Consider the following 15,038-nt stretch of genomic DNA (forward strand, 5'->3'; position numbering starts at 1 on the left):
TTTTCCATAAAAGCCAATCAAACTTGAGGTTGACGCCGCCAAACCGGAAGTGAGGCCATATCTTGGCAACCATTTGATGTTATGATGTCAAACTCATAATACAAACTCACAAATATGACTGTAAAAAGCCCAAGAAGTTTGGTGACATTTGGCCTATAGGTGGCGCTATATGTAGCCAAAATGCATTTTTAATCATATCTTTGGACCCCTTCGTCCAAGTGTCACAAATGAGGTAGCAATAGAATCCCTGGATGCAGTCGAGGTCAACGAAAATCATGACGTCATCTGCGCCATCTTGGATTGTCCGCCATTTTGAATTTAATCAAAAACCTTGAAAAAGCATTTTAGGCCACTGGGATTGTCAAATCTCCACGGGACTTGGCACATAGAATTTTCAGACCAAGCTGCACATAAGTTATTATGTGGATTATTTCATTTCACTTCCGTTTAACCGCGGCAGCCAATCAAACTCTACGCCGACGAGCAAACGGAACATTTGGCCGTATCTCTGCGCTGCATTGATGTATCGATGCCAAACTTGGTGCATGGACTCACGACGCATTCCTGAGCAGCCCAAGCCTTGCCTATTGTGCCATTCTGCTAGGACCCCCACATCGCTGCTTGCAGCTATATTTTCTCTTTGTGAGCCTGGTGTGTCAGTTTAGCCTGTGGGCTTGATTTCAGCACTGATCCTATCTCATCCTGTTTCTTTCTCTGCATTTTAAGGACTTGGGTTGCTATCTTTATCTACAACAGCTTTTCTCCTGACCCAGAGAAAGTGACAACACAGCCCATCTGAACTATATTACATAAAAGAGACAGACTAGGTGACTCACCTGCAGATCTTGCAAAAATGTTCTGCAAAATGTTACAGAGTAAATACAGTATATCAGGACAGAATCTTTCTGCATTTGCAAAAAGAAGAGAAACTGCCTGGCGCTCTCAGCTGGGATCCCCGCAGTTCACTTTCATTCCACCAGATCTTAATAAAACAACACTGTTTTCGTTTAGGCACAAATTCATTCATTGTAAAATATTGTTGAAACATTGTAAAAAAAAGTACCATACTTGGAACAACAAATAGTTGAATGAGCCAGAGGCAGATGCCAGAGACAAAGAAATTTATCTTTGATTTAAAGAAGTTTTTTTTTTTTTTCTTGAAGTGACATTGTGTGAAGTGCTTGTTAAGATGTCAGTGTTTCACCTGTGGTGGACAGAGGTCAAAGTGCTCTTAGTTTGGAGAAGTAGGAAGGGAGATTAAGGCTGCGGCTACACGAAAACGTTTTTCACTGTAAACGATACTTTTTCTTATCGTTTCGCTGTCGCGGCCACACGGAGCCGGCGTTCCCACTACCCCAAAACGATAGTTTTTGAGAACGGGTTCCAGAGTGGGAAAGTTTGAAAACGAGGTCGTTTCGTTTCCATTATTACAGCGAAAACGTTTTTGCGTCAGTCAAACGTTGACGCTGTGAGACTTCTCTATTGTCTCACAGCGTGGCGTGACACAGTGGCGTGTGTACTGCATCGTTTCATCGTTTTCATCCGTTTTCGTCTGGACCCGAGTCTTTACCGCAGCGTTGCCGTGTGGTTGCAAGAATTTTCGTACCCGTTTTAAAAAACAAACTCGTTTCGTTTCCGTGTAGCCGTAGCCTAAGAGACAAGTCAAGTTAGCAGCTGCTCAAAATGCGCCGGAAAAAGAGTGAATTTTCACCTAAGAGTGCAACTACAACCGAAAGGCGTATCATTTTCATCTGAATATCATCCATGTTCCACAGGTAGAGCGGCAACCAAAATGACTCGTACAGGGGCTGCACATTGTCAGTGCAATTGGACCTTTTTCAGTTAATAAAGTATTGTATCAATGTGAATATCTGTCAAAAGGAAGTAGAAAATTAGAAGATAGAAAAATGCACAATTTGCTCAAACAATTATAAGCAGCTACCAGCTTTGCTATCTCTAAAGGCTTACTCTATTTCTTAGAAGTTTGAATATCCACTGGGGAAACTGAGAACATCCATTCATTTTCCATACCCACGTAATCCAATTTAGGGCTATCCCAGCTGTCCTTGGGCAAGGGTACACCCTGGACAAGTCACCAGTCTATCACAGGGCCACATAGAGACAAACAACAGAGATGCAACCGCACTCACGCTCAGTCCTACAGGCAATTTAGAGTGTGGGAGGAAACCAGAGTACCTGGAGAGAAGCCACGCATAGACAGGGAGAACATGCCAACTCCACACAGAAAGGCCCCAGCTGAGATTTGAACCTGGAACCCTCTTGCTGTGAGGCAATGGTGCCAGCAACCACACCACCATGCAGCACTGAAAATGAAAACATCAGTAACCCATTCTATTTAAGAAATGTATGTAAGTCTGTCAGTGCTTACATACTGTAAAGATTTTATACATGCCACTGTGACCTCTCTGTATGTAAAGCTAATGTTAGAGGTTACTAGTGAGCAAAGCTGTCCGAAAAAACGATCATACATCTAATAATCTGAGAAGAATTGTTGACCTCTGTAACAACAAATCTCTAGATGCAACCCAAGTAAGGCAGTGGAGGAACCACTTATAACCAATTAAATGTTAGATGCTCAGAGTTGTCTGGCTGCCTGCTTTTCAGCACAGCCAGCTACTGCTACTGCTGCAGTAAATTAAGCCATAATCATTGTTTATCTAATATCTGTCTGCTGTCTAAGTGATTCCCAGGACTGCCAACTGTTTTTAACCCGAAGTCACTTTATTGTCTGACTTCACAGACAATAAAGTGATTTTTTTAAATAAAATTGATAAATACAAAAGTAGCAGATAGTCAGCCCTAGGGGGCGAAAAGAGGATAATGAAGAGATTGGCCATGAGCATGCATGAGCATGTGTGTGTCAGTGATAACGCTTGTTGAGCATCTAAAGCACTTTATAGTACAAGTCACATTCACCTATTTACACACATATAGTTACAGTGCATCTTTGTTCTGAAATATGAACACATGCCACATGCACAGTCACACGCAGATCAGTACATCAGGGTCAACGGAGCTCCTGTTTCCTGCATTAGGACATTTGGACTGCAGAGTCCAGAGATCAAACCACTGACTCTCCAATTGGTGAACGACATTCTACTTCCTGATCTACAGCCACATGCCATGCTCCAGCTTTGCTTAGCCTGTGTCTACATGCCAAGCCTTAAAGGTCCTGATACACGCCTAGACCTGTAGAGCAAACAAATCTTTCTCTGGCAAAGTTCATAAGTTCATGACTGCATGATAAACTGCAACAGTAAATGGTTGTTCGTCTTATAGAGTAAAGACAACCTAAGAAAAACACTGAAACACATCTGGAAAGTCCCTTTATATAATAGATTAGGTTAATGTTTGCCTAATAAGCAGTTAAAAACAAAACAACTTGCTTTTAGAGATACGTTTTTTAAAAATGGAAATTCCTTTAAAAAACTTTCTTTAAATCTTTCATGGACAATCCTCATTTTTTAAGTTACAAAAAATGAGTATGACAAAGCGCTGTATAAAAAAATGTGCTATATGCAATTTGTTGCTTTATTGCTTTTTTTGGAGGGATTACTGACTGCTCACCCCAGGTCTCTAAATAAATGTTAAAAAGTACGAGGTGGAGGTCAGGGTCCTTTTTTGGCATTTATAAATTCTTTAAAAAAGTTATTTGTGTACCTACTATTTTAAAATTGTACATTTCAAAGATTTTGCCCCGTTAGCAATTCCCAACTGTGGAATTGGTGTAATCCAGTCATCCAATGTTTTATGAAAAAAAAAATCCGTGGAACATCTGAGAGCGATTCTCAGGAAATCCAAAGGAATAACACATGGTCATATGTATGTGGACGTATCCCAATGGTAATGCATTCATTTTCAATGCTTTCAACAATGATCCTAGTGAGCCTGGCACTCCTACAGATCGTCCAGTTTCAGGAAATAGTGGTAAACAGCAGAACGAAACTCAAGTAAGACTCCACACCCCTCGAAGGGCTGTGAGAGCTGACCAGAAGCTCACTTTTTTCAGAAGCTGTTGGTCTGGGAGCTAGTAATGAGCTAACATCTTCAGCTGTGGGTGAGTTCCCAGATTCTAACTTGGGCTGTGTTCGAAACCGCCTACTACATACTACATACTTGAAAACGGCATACTCATCGATCTGACAGTATGCAGAGCATTTACACACAGTGCACTTCACTCCTGCCCGAGCCGAAATCAGCCGGCCTGAAAAGCTGATTTCGCTTAAGCTATAAACTCTGTAAATATATAACTTTAGCAACATTTGACACATTTTCAGGCGAGAAAGTAGTCATTTAGACCCCCAAGGTGTTGAAAATCTGTCAAAATACCGGCTATTTACAATTTTGTTCCCACGAATTCGCCGCTAGTAAAGCTAGCCGCAGTGAGCAACGCACTTCCGGTTATGCCGTTTTGACTGCTCTCGTCCCGTTAACGGAATTTGACCGTTCAAATGGCGATGGGCGACGTCACGTTACGTTGCATCTTGGGTAGTTTGAGTGTGACAAGTAACCTCATGATGAATACTCAACATTTCGGCGAATCTAGTATGCATCTAGTGTACATCCGGGAACTTAAAAAAGTATGACTAGTAGGAATAGTAGGAGAAGTAGGCGGTTTCGAACACAGCCTTGGTCTTACTGTTATGTTTAAAGACCTCATGACACCTGGAGATGACTTTTTTTTGTTTAGTCTGAAATAACTATTATTTTCGAGTTGAAATACATTTTTGTGATAAATATGCCCGGTTCTCTGTTATTTTCGAAATTTGAACGCACGCCACTGAAATCCACAGGCCAGTGAAGAAAGCCCAGTATAGAGGTATGTATTTTCATCTCAGACATTAGTTCTAAAGTTTAATCAAAATTGTGTTTTCTGTCACTGTTCATGGTTGACGTTAGCCTGCTAGCTTAATCCACAAGCTGTCTTTCACAGGCAACAAAATCGTTTTTTTAAAGGAAACTAAAAACCTAGAGTTAGTCTTGTAAGCCAAACTACTTTAAGAAATAGCCTAGCTAGTTTTTTTTGTTTTATCATTTAACACTCTGGGGTCTAAAGCCCACCGGTGGGCATTTTTGACACATCTCCAAAAACACATCTGTAACTCTGTGAGTTTTTGTCATTGAAACATATAAGTGACACCCAGCGCCGGCGCCACGGGGGGGCACTCGCGGGCATTGCCCCCCCCATCCACGCCGGTGTGCCCCCCCTGGGTTCACTTTGACGTTTGACCGGAGATTGCCTCAAACACTGCAAACCTTTAACGATTTTTAAATGTATTTATCTAGTCTACATTTGCTAGCAGCCCGTTAATAGCCATGTGGCTCGTAATGTATTGTATAATTATTTTTTTTGGGGGGGATGCACAGACCTTGCCTCTTCAGGACAAGTTCAGAAGCAGGTGCGTGTTACGATTGCGCCCCCTGCCCCCATCCCTCAAGTGGATCTGTCCATACCGCCATTACAGGATCTCCGCTGATCATTAAAAAGTCTTAAATAAAAAATATGTTTTTTAAGGTCTTAAAATGTCTTAAATTTCGCCGATTTTCGAAGAGTGGCATTAAATTTCATCTGGGCGGAATGAAAGAAAGATATGTCTGGAGAGAGCTTTTGTGTGTGCGCCAGTACTTCCGGTGAAAACTTCCGGTGATTTGACAGCTAGGGCGTCAGGTTAGGGCCAGTGGCCGTAAACAAAGGTTATAGCCGAGAAGAAAGATGATAATATAATGCAGCTAAAAAGACTAGCTTTCTTCAGTAGCCTAATGCTTACCGATTTAGCAAGCCTAGCAGCCTCGTTGCTAATGCTAGCCGCCGTAACGTTACCAACCATACCCGACGTCAAGGAGGCTGAGCAGGTTATGGAAGGGCTGGCAGAGTTAACTTCATAATGGGTGAGTGCAGGTTTCATTCACTTGTTTTCATTCTTTCACAGGATTGATTCACTTCATTGGTTTATCCGATTGCTGGCCGCCGAGCCATTATGTGTCTGGGTTTGTGTAGGTTACTGATCATGGTTGTTAGTCGATAGTCAGGTTGTGTGATGTGTGTGTATTTTTCTATGGGTACATTGACTGAGCGGTCTGTGCTCGTTTTTTATTTTTATTTAATTAGATTGGAGATACTAATTAATACTGAGGGGGGGCTGGTCCCGGGGAAAATTGCCAGGGCCGATTTTTTTTCCCAGTCCGACCCTGAACTACATGTTCAAATGCGTTCTGATGTCGGCTCAACGCCAGTCTGAATTCACTGTGGCCGTGCGTGGGCGTTGCTGTTGTTGTTGCGCTCCTGTTTGCTCGTTGTGTGTATTAGTATTAATGGCGACTAGAAAGGGGCAAACGTGATCTGGGCTTTGCGTTCAATTTATGCACCGATGATTATACAGAGTGGATGAAACTGTGCAGGCTATTCGAGATGTCTCCGAATGCCTACTTTAAAGGAAGCGTGATGTGTTTGCCAGGGCTGCCTAAACGAGTTGCCAACCGTCCCTTGAAATAATGGAATCATCACGTATTTAGTAACAAAAGGACAGTTCCTTATTGGGCTGAAACGGGGCCCACAATTCGGTTAAAATGCAGGAAATTGCATCTAAGAAATACCAAATTTTCTGGGGGAGGACCCCCAGACCCCCCGCTAGGGGGCCCCCCCTACTCATTTTAATGCCCGTCCAATAGCTTGTCTCTGCCGCCGGGTCTGGTGACACCATTAAAAACCTTGAAACTTCTAGTTTTCAAATATAGATATTTTTTAATAAATTATATAGCTGGCCCTTTTTAAAGAGAGTGAACAGAAATCTTTGGATTTTCTGTACTCTCAGACTGCAGCAGCTTCCTAGGCCACACCTATCGCTATTCACAGGTGAGAACACGCCCCATTCAGCCAGCATGTGGGGGAAGGCAGCAATGTCCTAACCTGACTCGTCATCTGGCAGTGACAGACAATTATCACATGGAGAGTGACATGGGGGTGGGGGGAATCAGGGGTGTTACACACCCATCTAATTTGTATTCAACTAACAGAGACACTAACTGGAGTTACAATTACTTTTTTACAGTTTGTGTGAAAACAAAAAAACATTTCTGACTGCACTTTTTACTTTTATGCAGCCAACACTTTTGTTTACAAGGTTCAACCTTCAAAAGTCTTGGCTAGATATATTTACAGTGTGTTTTCTTGCACTGTTTGAAGACCTCTAAAACTTGTTTTTTTGTACAGTTGTGTTTCCCCTCAATTTAAACAAAACTTGTTTGTATTACATTCACTTCACTCTCATATTGTTTTTTGTTAGGCTTTTCAGAATACGACCATATGTGTCACTTTTGCATAGATGTTTACAGTTTGTTGAAATACTTGAAAATGTCAAGGTGGTGACAACTGCCTCAAAGTCTCTGAAAAGGCCTTAGACCCCAGAGGGTTAACATTTGTCGAGCCTTCCAGCTAAGTAAACATTCAAAGTAATCAGAGAAATGAGTTAATTTGCTTGGAAATCTTATGGAAAAATGGCTTATGTAGAATCTGCTACGGTCATGTAAATAGCAGATACATGTGAATACACAATTGTAATAAATGTGATTGTGTTGGTGAGTGGTGTGTTATGCCTAATTACTTTATATTTTAAAATGTCTAGGTGCACTCCAGAGATTTTTGCAGAGACCCTCACCTGAAGAAAGCTCAGCTGATCTCCCAGGTTCACCTCTCTCTGAATCTTGTAAGTTTATTTATTATAGTTTTTGGTAGTAATAGCATTCATTTTAGTAGTAGTGGGCTATACATAATAAAGCTATAATCATCTGTTATACAATGGCGATTTTAGGTGGTGGCCAAGGGTGGCCAGGGCCACCACTGAAATGTCATTGGTCACCCCGGTGGCCACCCTAGATCTGATAGGTAATTGATCAAGTTCGTCAACACAACAAACAAGAGAAACGCTGTCAGTCAATGGTGATGGCTGGCTGACAGATCTAGGGTCAGTTTTAAATTTTGAACTAACACAATAATGGTCGGACTGATGCTGCAGAGAGCTGATTTCTGATCAGTTTTTCGAGTGACCATGCAGGTCTGGGCGGCTATGGCTTATTTTATCGTTCAACATCTGGCAACCCTGCTCAGTAGAGCCAACGCGAAATGAACACTGCCTGTCACCTGCAGCTCCCGCGAAACAGGATCAGAGAGACCTCATCCATTAACTGGATTTATCAGATTCATACAATAAGGTATGGTAATATAATGATTTATGTCGTAATTTGCTCTGAGTGTGTAGGGGAACTTTATTCAGCAAACTTTATGTAAGAGGAACAGCTAAAAGACGAGGGCACAAGACGAGAGGAGGGCACACGTTTTAGCTAAAACCGCAGCCTGCAAACCAGTTCAGTTAGTCAGTTTCTTTTTTGTTGTTGCTAACAGGATAAATTGAATATGAAACCGTTCAGGACAGGAGCAGCATACGTTTCTCGAAAGTTAGGTACTTTCATGAGTAGGATACAGACAGCAGTAGGCTAGCAGCTAATTTATCCTGCTGTATGTCGAAATCTAATACATGAAGTGAACGTTTGAAGTAAGCCGGACTCTGAAGTTGTGGTGACTTTGACAGTGAGGAGCCTCTTGTCTGTGTCTTCAACCCATTTGAAGAAGTAACAACTAGAGTTTAAGTAAAGTTGGAGTGAATCATTGAAGTGAAGTCCAGATCACGGTCACCAGCCCCCTGTAACCCACAGCGCAAGTCTACTTCAGAGTGTGACTTCACCCACCCATAGCTAAACTTGCGGTACATATTTGACCACAAATGTATTAGTATATCGTAATCCTGTTGTTCAACGCAGCGAAAATAAATTGTCATTCACATAAAATCATGATACATGCATCAAAGTGTAATATGGTTTCGAAACGTTTATAATTCCTCATAGATAGAAGGCGCTGTACAAAATAAAAGTATTGTAACGACCCAGAATTAAGGTAAAAGCACACGGACTGGCTTGTTTCCTCCTCTCCCTGTCAATCACTGGACCGCAGGTCATGTCACTCAGGTGTGGGCTGGTGATTGGGGGAGAGGAGTGGGCGTGGGCAGGTCTGTGTGCAGGTTTGGTGCTCTCCTGGGGTTGGTTGCGGAGCAGGACTGAGAGTCACCCATTTTCTTTGATTGTACTGCTAGTGTAAAACTTAATAAAGAGCAGTTCGGCAACCGCCGGTCTCAGAGCCTCCATGAAGTCACTACAGTATTATTATTATTATTTTCAAGCCAGTTCGGGTCTCATTCATGAAACGGATTTGCACAAAAAAATCTCCAGATAACCGCTAGCTACGTTTTACCTCATGTCACGGTTAGCCACAAGATAGCTTTTCAAGCCAGTTCGGTAACTAGATAGCTGGCGCTACCTAACTGAAAAACGTTGATAGGCTAACTAGCTAGCTACTGGCTAGCCTTTGATATGAACTGAAACCAATTGAAGTTGTGGCATTTCATATCATTGTTGTTCTATGAACCGTTCTTAAAAAGTCTGCTAGTTGGAGTTGGCTAGTATGCTAGTGGTGGCTAAGGCTAGCAGAATTTCTGTGTTTTTTGGAACCATACAGAGGAGTTTTTCAGCTCTTAAACTCATCAAAAATCACCTGCGTTCAACTATGTCAGAGAACAGACTCACAGGTTTAGCAATTCTCAGTATTGAGTCTAAACGTGCAAAAAATTTAGATTTGGATGAGTTTGTTAAGAGATTTGCTGCACAGCACAGCAATCGTCGCATACAGCTTCTGTAAATTTGATACTGTATAGCAATCAGCTGATATACATGTTTTGTTATTGTTAATGGGGGGGAAACATTTCTGCTGCTACAATACCCCAAGGGAAACACTGTTTTAATGTACTAAAAAGTGGAATGCTCATGTATGTAGACCAAATATTGAATTTATCACACTTGGGTGTTGGAAAAAACTGTTGTATATGGGCTCATATAAAGTACAAAGTAAGATGGGCTTCCTAAAAAAATTGCCACCCTACAATATATGCCTGCCACCCCTCTACCACCCTATGTATAAATCTCTAGAATCGCCACTGCTGTTATAGGAATATGTTAATACAGTCAAAATATGAACTCACACTTCCAGTCATTGTAAAAACTAATTCCCTGATTTGTCAAAAGCTAGCATGACCACTATGGATCTTCTAACTTTCTTATACGAGAAGAAATTAGGAGAAATCTTTCCAAACATGTGGGTCAGCCTCAGAGTTGCTGCTACCCTTCCAGTAACAGTAGCTTCTGCAGAGAGAAGCTTTTCCAAGTTAAAAGTTGATAAAAACATACCTGAGGTCAACAATGAGCCAAGAACGTCTCAATGGGCTTGCTCTTATAAGTGTAAATCAAGACGTGTCAAGCCAGATATCATTCGATGACACCATTGATGAATTTGCGATTAGGAAGGCTAGGCATGTTTCATTTTGAGCAGTTGGTTGTAAAAGTTCCAAAGTTTCTAAAAATAAAAATGTTCTGAGACCATTACCTTGCTTGTAGTTCATGTATCAAATATAAATGTACAGCATAATACATATAACATAGTGTACCTATATCAGAATGATTACATGTATTTTCTCTTTTGCTTTTACCCTTTTTCATTTTCATAATTGTACTTTTACGTTTGTGTGTTTTGTTGGCTTATCCCTTTAAGGGTGGGGGGTGGGATTGCTGCTCAAAAGAAAAATTGCAAAATGTAAGACTGAATATATGTGTGCTGAATGGCTTTCTTTTGAGAAATAAAAAGATACTTTAAAAAAAAAAAAGAATGCGGTTGTGGTTTGTTCAAACAGGATTCAAAGGGAGGGGGCGCAAAATCTCATTCTCGCCTAGGGCAGCCAATGGGCTAGAACCGGCCCTGGCAGCAGCACACCGACTCATCTACCACTGGCATTGGCTCACACCTCCCACAAGAACACCTAAAACAGGGGTGGCCAACCTGTCAGAACCGCATTTTTTATTGTGTTACCACAAAGAGCCACATTATTTTGAAACATGACCGAATTCTCTCCGTTCCATCCGTCCTTCTTGACTCGCTCTCGTCTCGGTCACATCAGCGCTGATATTAAACCCACGAACCGAGCAAAATGAGTCAAAAACAGACGTGTTTGGAAAGCTTCTTCCCAGTGAGGAGACAGAAGAAGAGGCTGTGACCCCCAAGAAAAAGAAAGCTGCATTTTGAAGACATGTTTCAGCGTTACCATAGCGACCAGAGAGGATGTTATGTCAGGAGGACGCTGCTAATAAAGTTACATACAAGTACACAGTGGATTCAAGTTTATTATTATATTTACTAAATACCACAGAGTCTGTGTTGGTTGTATCATTTTATTTTTGTAGTATTTATCCGCCACGCCTGAAAGGCCGGTCCGTGAAAATATTGTCTGACATTAAACCGGTCCATGGAGCAAAAAAGGTTGGAGACCGCTGCCGTATTGAACTCAAACGAAGCGAACACGCACATAAAAAAAAAACACAAACACAAATTTTGATATGAACATAAGAGTCGCATGAAACCAGACAAAGAGCCACATCCGGCTGAGGAGCCGCGGGTTGGCCACCCCTGACCTAAAATATAACAGATAAAGGCAAGGGGCTTGAAATAATCTTACAATTGTCACAGAACTTGTCCACTGGTCAGGAGCTAGGCTATAGCATATGAGCAACAGCGCCTTCCGCCTCGCCATCCGAACTTTCCGTGGAACCGTGTGGCTCCAACTCATCCAGGTATGGCTCGTGTCTATAGGGCATAACGCCCCTCACATTGTCCTCCGGCATTGGTCAGACTCTGCCATTTCGAAAAATGTGTCAGGATCCGAGGATGATTCGGAGGAGTTGTCAGAATCCCTGTTGTAGCTATGACAGGTGTCAGGATCGTTCCGGAGTGTACGTCATAGGTCACGTGACGGACTAATAGGAAGCTCGCCAGCAGATCGCAAAAATCGCACTTTTAAAAGGCCGTACAAACTCAATTTCTCTATCATAATGATTAAAACCAGCTTCAAGTGACTATTTTGTATGTGTACTTTCAATGTGTTTATGTATATTACAGTATTTTCCACGTGTCATGAGGTCTTTAAGAAGGCGCTGACAACGACTGTGCTAACCGGTTTGCCTGCATAGCTCTGTGGGTTATTCTGCCACATGAAAGGCAGAATCTAAACTTCAAAAGTCTGTCATGTATTCTTTGAGTTAGGATGGCCTCTGGTGGGCCCGAGTCGGGCACAGCCAGAGCTGCAGTGGTTCAGCCGGTGCATCTGGCTCAGGTGGGTGTGCAGCCAGAGCCCGTGCCTCAGGCTGTGCCTCCGGAACGTCCCAGTCAGCATCCACATGGCGCAGCGGCCTGCTCAGAGTCAGATGGTGGCGCCACCTTTCTAAGACGGTTAGCGTGCCAACGGGACAGGAAACAGGAGGCTGTCTGCCAGATGTGCTCTGAGCCCGTTCTTTAGTGTCTGGTTGAACCTTTCCATGCCGCCGTTAGCCTGCGGGTGGTAGAAGGCTGTTCTATTGTGCTTGATTCCTCTCCCCTCCGTGAAGGAAGCAAAGTCGGCCGAGATGAACTGGGGCCCGTTATCGGTGGTGATGGTATCTGGGACACCCCAGCGTGCAAACAGGGAGGAGAAGAAATCAGGGACCACCTTGGTGGTGACGGAACCGGCGGGAAGGACCTCAGGCTATTTGGAGTGGAAATCATTGGTGAGCGTTGGTGCTGGGGGACGCCATGGAGATATCCAGCTAAATGTGGGTCCACGGTGTTTGTGGCCATGGCAAGGGATTCACAACGCCCAGGTGACCTTCATGCATCGTGGTTAGGACACGTAAGGCGCCTGGAACCACCGTACACAATTCCCATGCAACACAGACATCATTCCAGCAAGAGAGCTCACCCTTGACGCGGTGGAAGGGTGCCAGTTCATCCGAGATTCTGGCAGGCCAGCCCTCTTGGATAAACGTGTGGAGCTGGGCGAACACCCGATCCTGTTCGGGAGCACGTTACGCTTACATCTGATGTCATGCCGTCATGACTCTAACCCGGCGCACAGCCGTACACTACACTTACATCTGCCGTGCGTGCTGTGAGCCAAAAGTTCACTCTGCTACCTCCAGCAATAGCACATTGGGGAGGCCTATAATGACCAGCGCTCCTGGAGCTAGTGGCTTGCACGGTTAGCTCACGTTTGACCAGGAGTAAGTGAACAAGCTTTTTGCCATCTCCAATGGCTCAACAGCACCTCACCTGACGTTGCCTCTGCTGTTTTCTTTGTGTAGTTGTGAATAGAGTTGGGGTTGCTACCTTACAGATGCCACCAATTCTGTTATATCGTTTCTTTAGCTACGAGGGCGAGCAGCACTCAATAACCCGAACACCAATTTTATACAAAAGACAATTTATTACATGTGATCTAAAAAGAATAAAATAGTTTGGGCAATGTCTCTTCTTAAAAAGGGGAAGGCCTCCTTTTAAAAGTCAATTTAAAAACAATATAAAAACTACAGCAATCAGAGCTCTCGGCCACGCTCCAGTCCTTTATACTCCGCCGTCCTTGTGCTACACTGGTTAGCCACCGCGAGCCGTCCTCCACTCCAAGTAGCCTGAAGATCTTCCATGCTGTTCCCATCCGTCGCACGGCCTCCACTTCGCGTGAAGCGCCCCCTGGCGACACCATAGACCAGCTTCCATCCGCCACACGGCCTCCACTTTGCCAGAAGCTCCCGCTGGCGACACCATGGACCTGGAACACAAGGCGGCCCCCATCCGTCACACGGCCGCCACTTCGCTGGAAGCTTCCCCTGGCGTGGTATGGACCTAGAACATAAAAGATGGCCAGCAGTCTGCTAAACAAACACAGGATTGATTCTCTCTGGTTCATGGATCCTTCAGGCTATGGCTAAAAGTGTATCGGTCAACGACTCACAGCTTTGTGGCAGAAACTCCTGCTTCTGCCACTTCGCGTCGAAACCCTCCGATACACTGATCAGGACGGCTCTCTCGGCTGTGCCGCGCTCCTTCCTGCCCTGCTCCCCGCCCTCTCCTACACCTTGTCTGGTGTTTCAGTGTCCTTTAAAGGAAACAGTCCACCCACTTCCGGCTACCTGTCAATTAGTGTGTGGGCCCGCTGCAGCAACCGATTGGCTGGTGCAGCTCCCGGTCAGAGGATGCATTGCTGCCTAAAAAAATCATAATTGGCCATTCCAAAACATGCATATAAACTTAATTCAAAGGAAATAACCACACCAAAAATAAGTAAAGAAATCCCAAAACATACCTAAAAATGGATTAAAGGGACACTATGTAATAAATTAAGTCATTTATTAGCTCAAATCAACATATTCATTCATAAATTAGTCCTCATTGGTGTAAAATTATCTCTGTCAAAAATCTCAATTATTCTCCTGAGTGAAGAATAACTTGTCTGTATCTACATAGAGCGGGCAAGCTCTATGGAGGCTGCCATGTCCTTCCGGTCTATGAAAAACGATGAACTGCCGAGAGGGACAAAAAGCACTTCGAATCGTGTTTTCCCCAACGCCAGGCTTTTTTTCTTTTTTTTTTTTAGTGCACCGTTCCTGGAGATACTGCAATACCAGGTCGATGCGTGGAGTGGACGGAGCAAGCTCCTATTCCATCTCCCTGTTCCAAAAATCAATTTAATATACGGTCCCCGGGTAGGGGACGTATCCCCAACGCCAGGCCTGCAAGCGGAAATTACTTCATTTGACGTCACGTCCGCCAAATGGCTTATTACCGGCGCTAATGGTAAATAGATTTTATCTCGTAAATTATTCCACTAATAATGCATTGATTGTTACCAAACTTCTGCCGTAGTACACATAGGCTCTTAACTCACAAAACGAGGCATTAGAAAGTTTGTAAGTTTACCGGGAGTTTATTTAAAAGAACATCCAGATAGCAACTACACACTTCTGCTAACAATACCGCTGCGTCGACGTCACTTCTGGTAACTCCCGGAATATGATTTGCACACCTGATTTGCAAAGGCTATGTTAACTTATGTTAT

General features: G+C 43.3%; 1 non-coding gene across 1 annotated transcript; it reads right to left on the bottom strand.

Moving 5' to 3' along the window:
• Positions 1 to 14,570: 14,570 nt before the first annotated feature.
• LOC142389085 (U2 spliceosomal RNA) lies at positions 14,571 to 14,762 on the bottom strand. The gene has a single exon (XR_012770392.1). It is a non-coding gene; the product is annotated as a U2 spliceosomal RNA (small nuclear RNA).
• Between the last annotated feature and the right edge of the window lie 276 nt (positions 14,763 to 15,038).

The sequence above is a fragment of the Odontesthes bonariensis genome, chromosome 9 (genome assembly GCF_027942865.1).
Source record: "Odontesthes bonariensis isolate fOdoBon6 chromosome 9, fOdoBon6.hap1, whole genome shotgun sequence".
NCBI lineage: Eukaryota > Metazoa > Chordata > Actinopteri > Atheriniformes > Atherinopsidae > Odontesthes > Odontesthes bonariensis.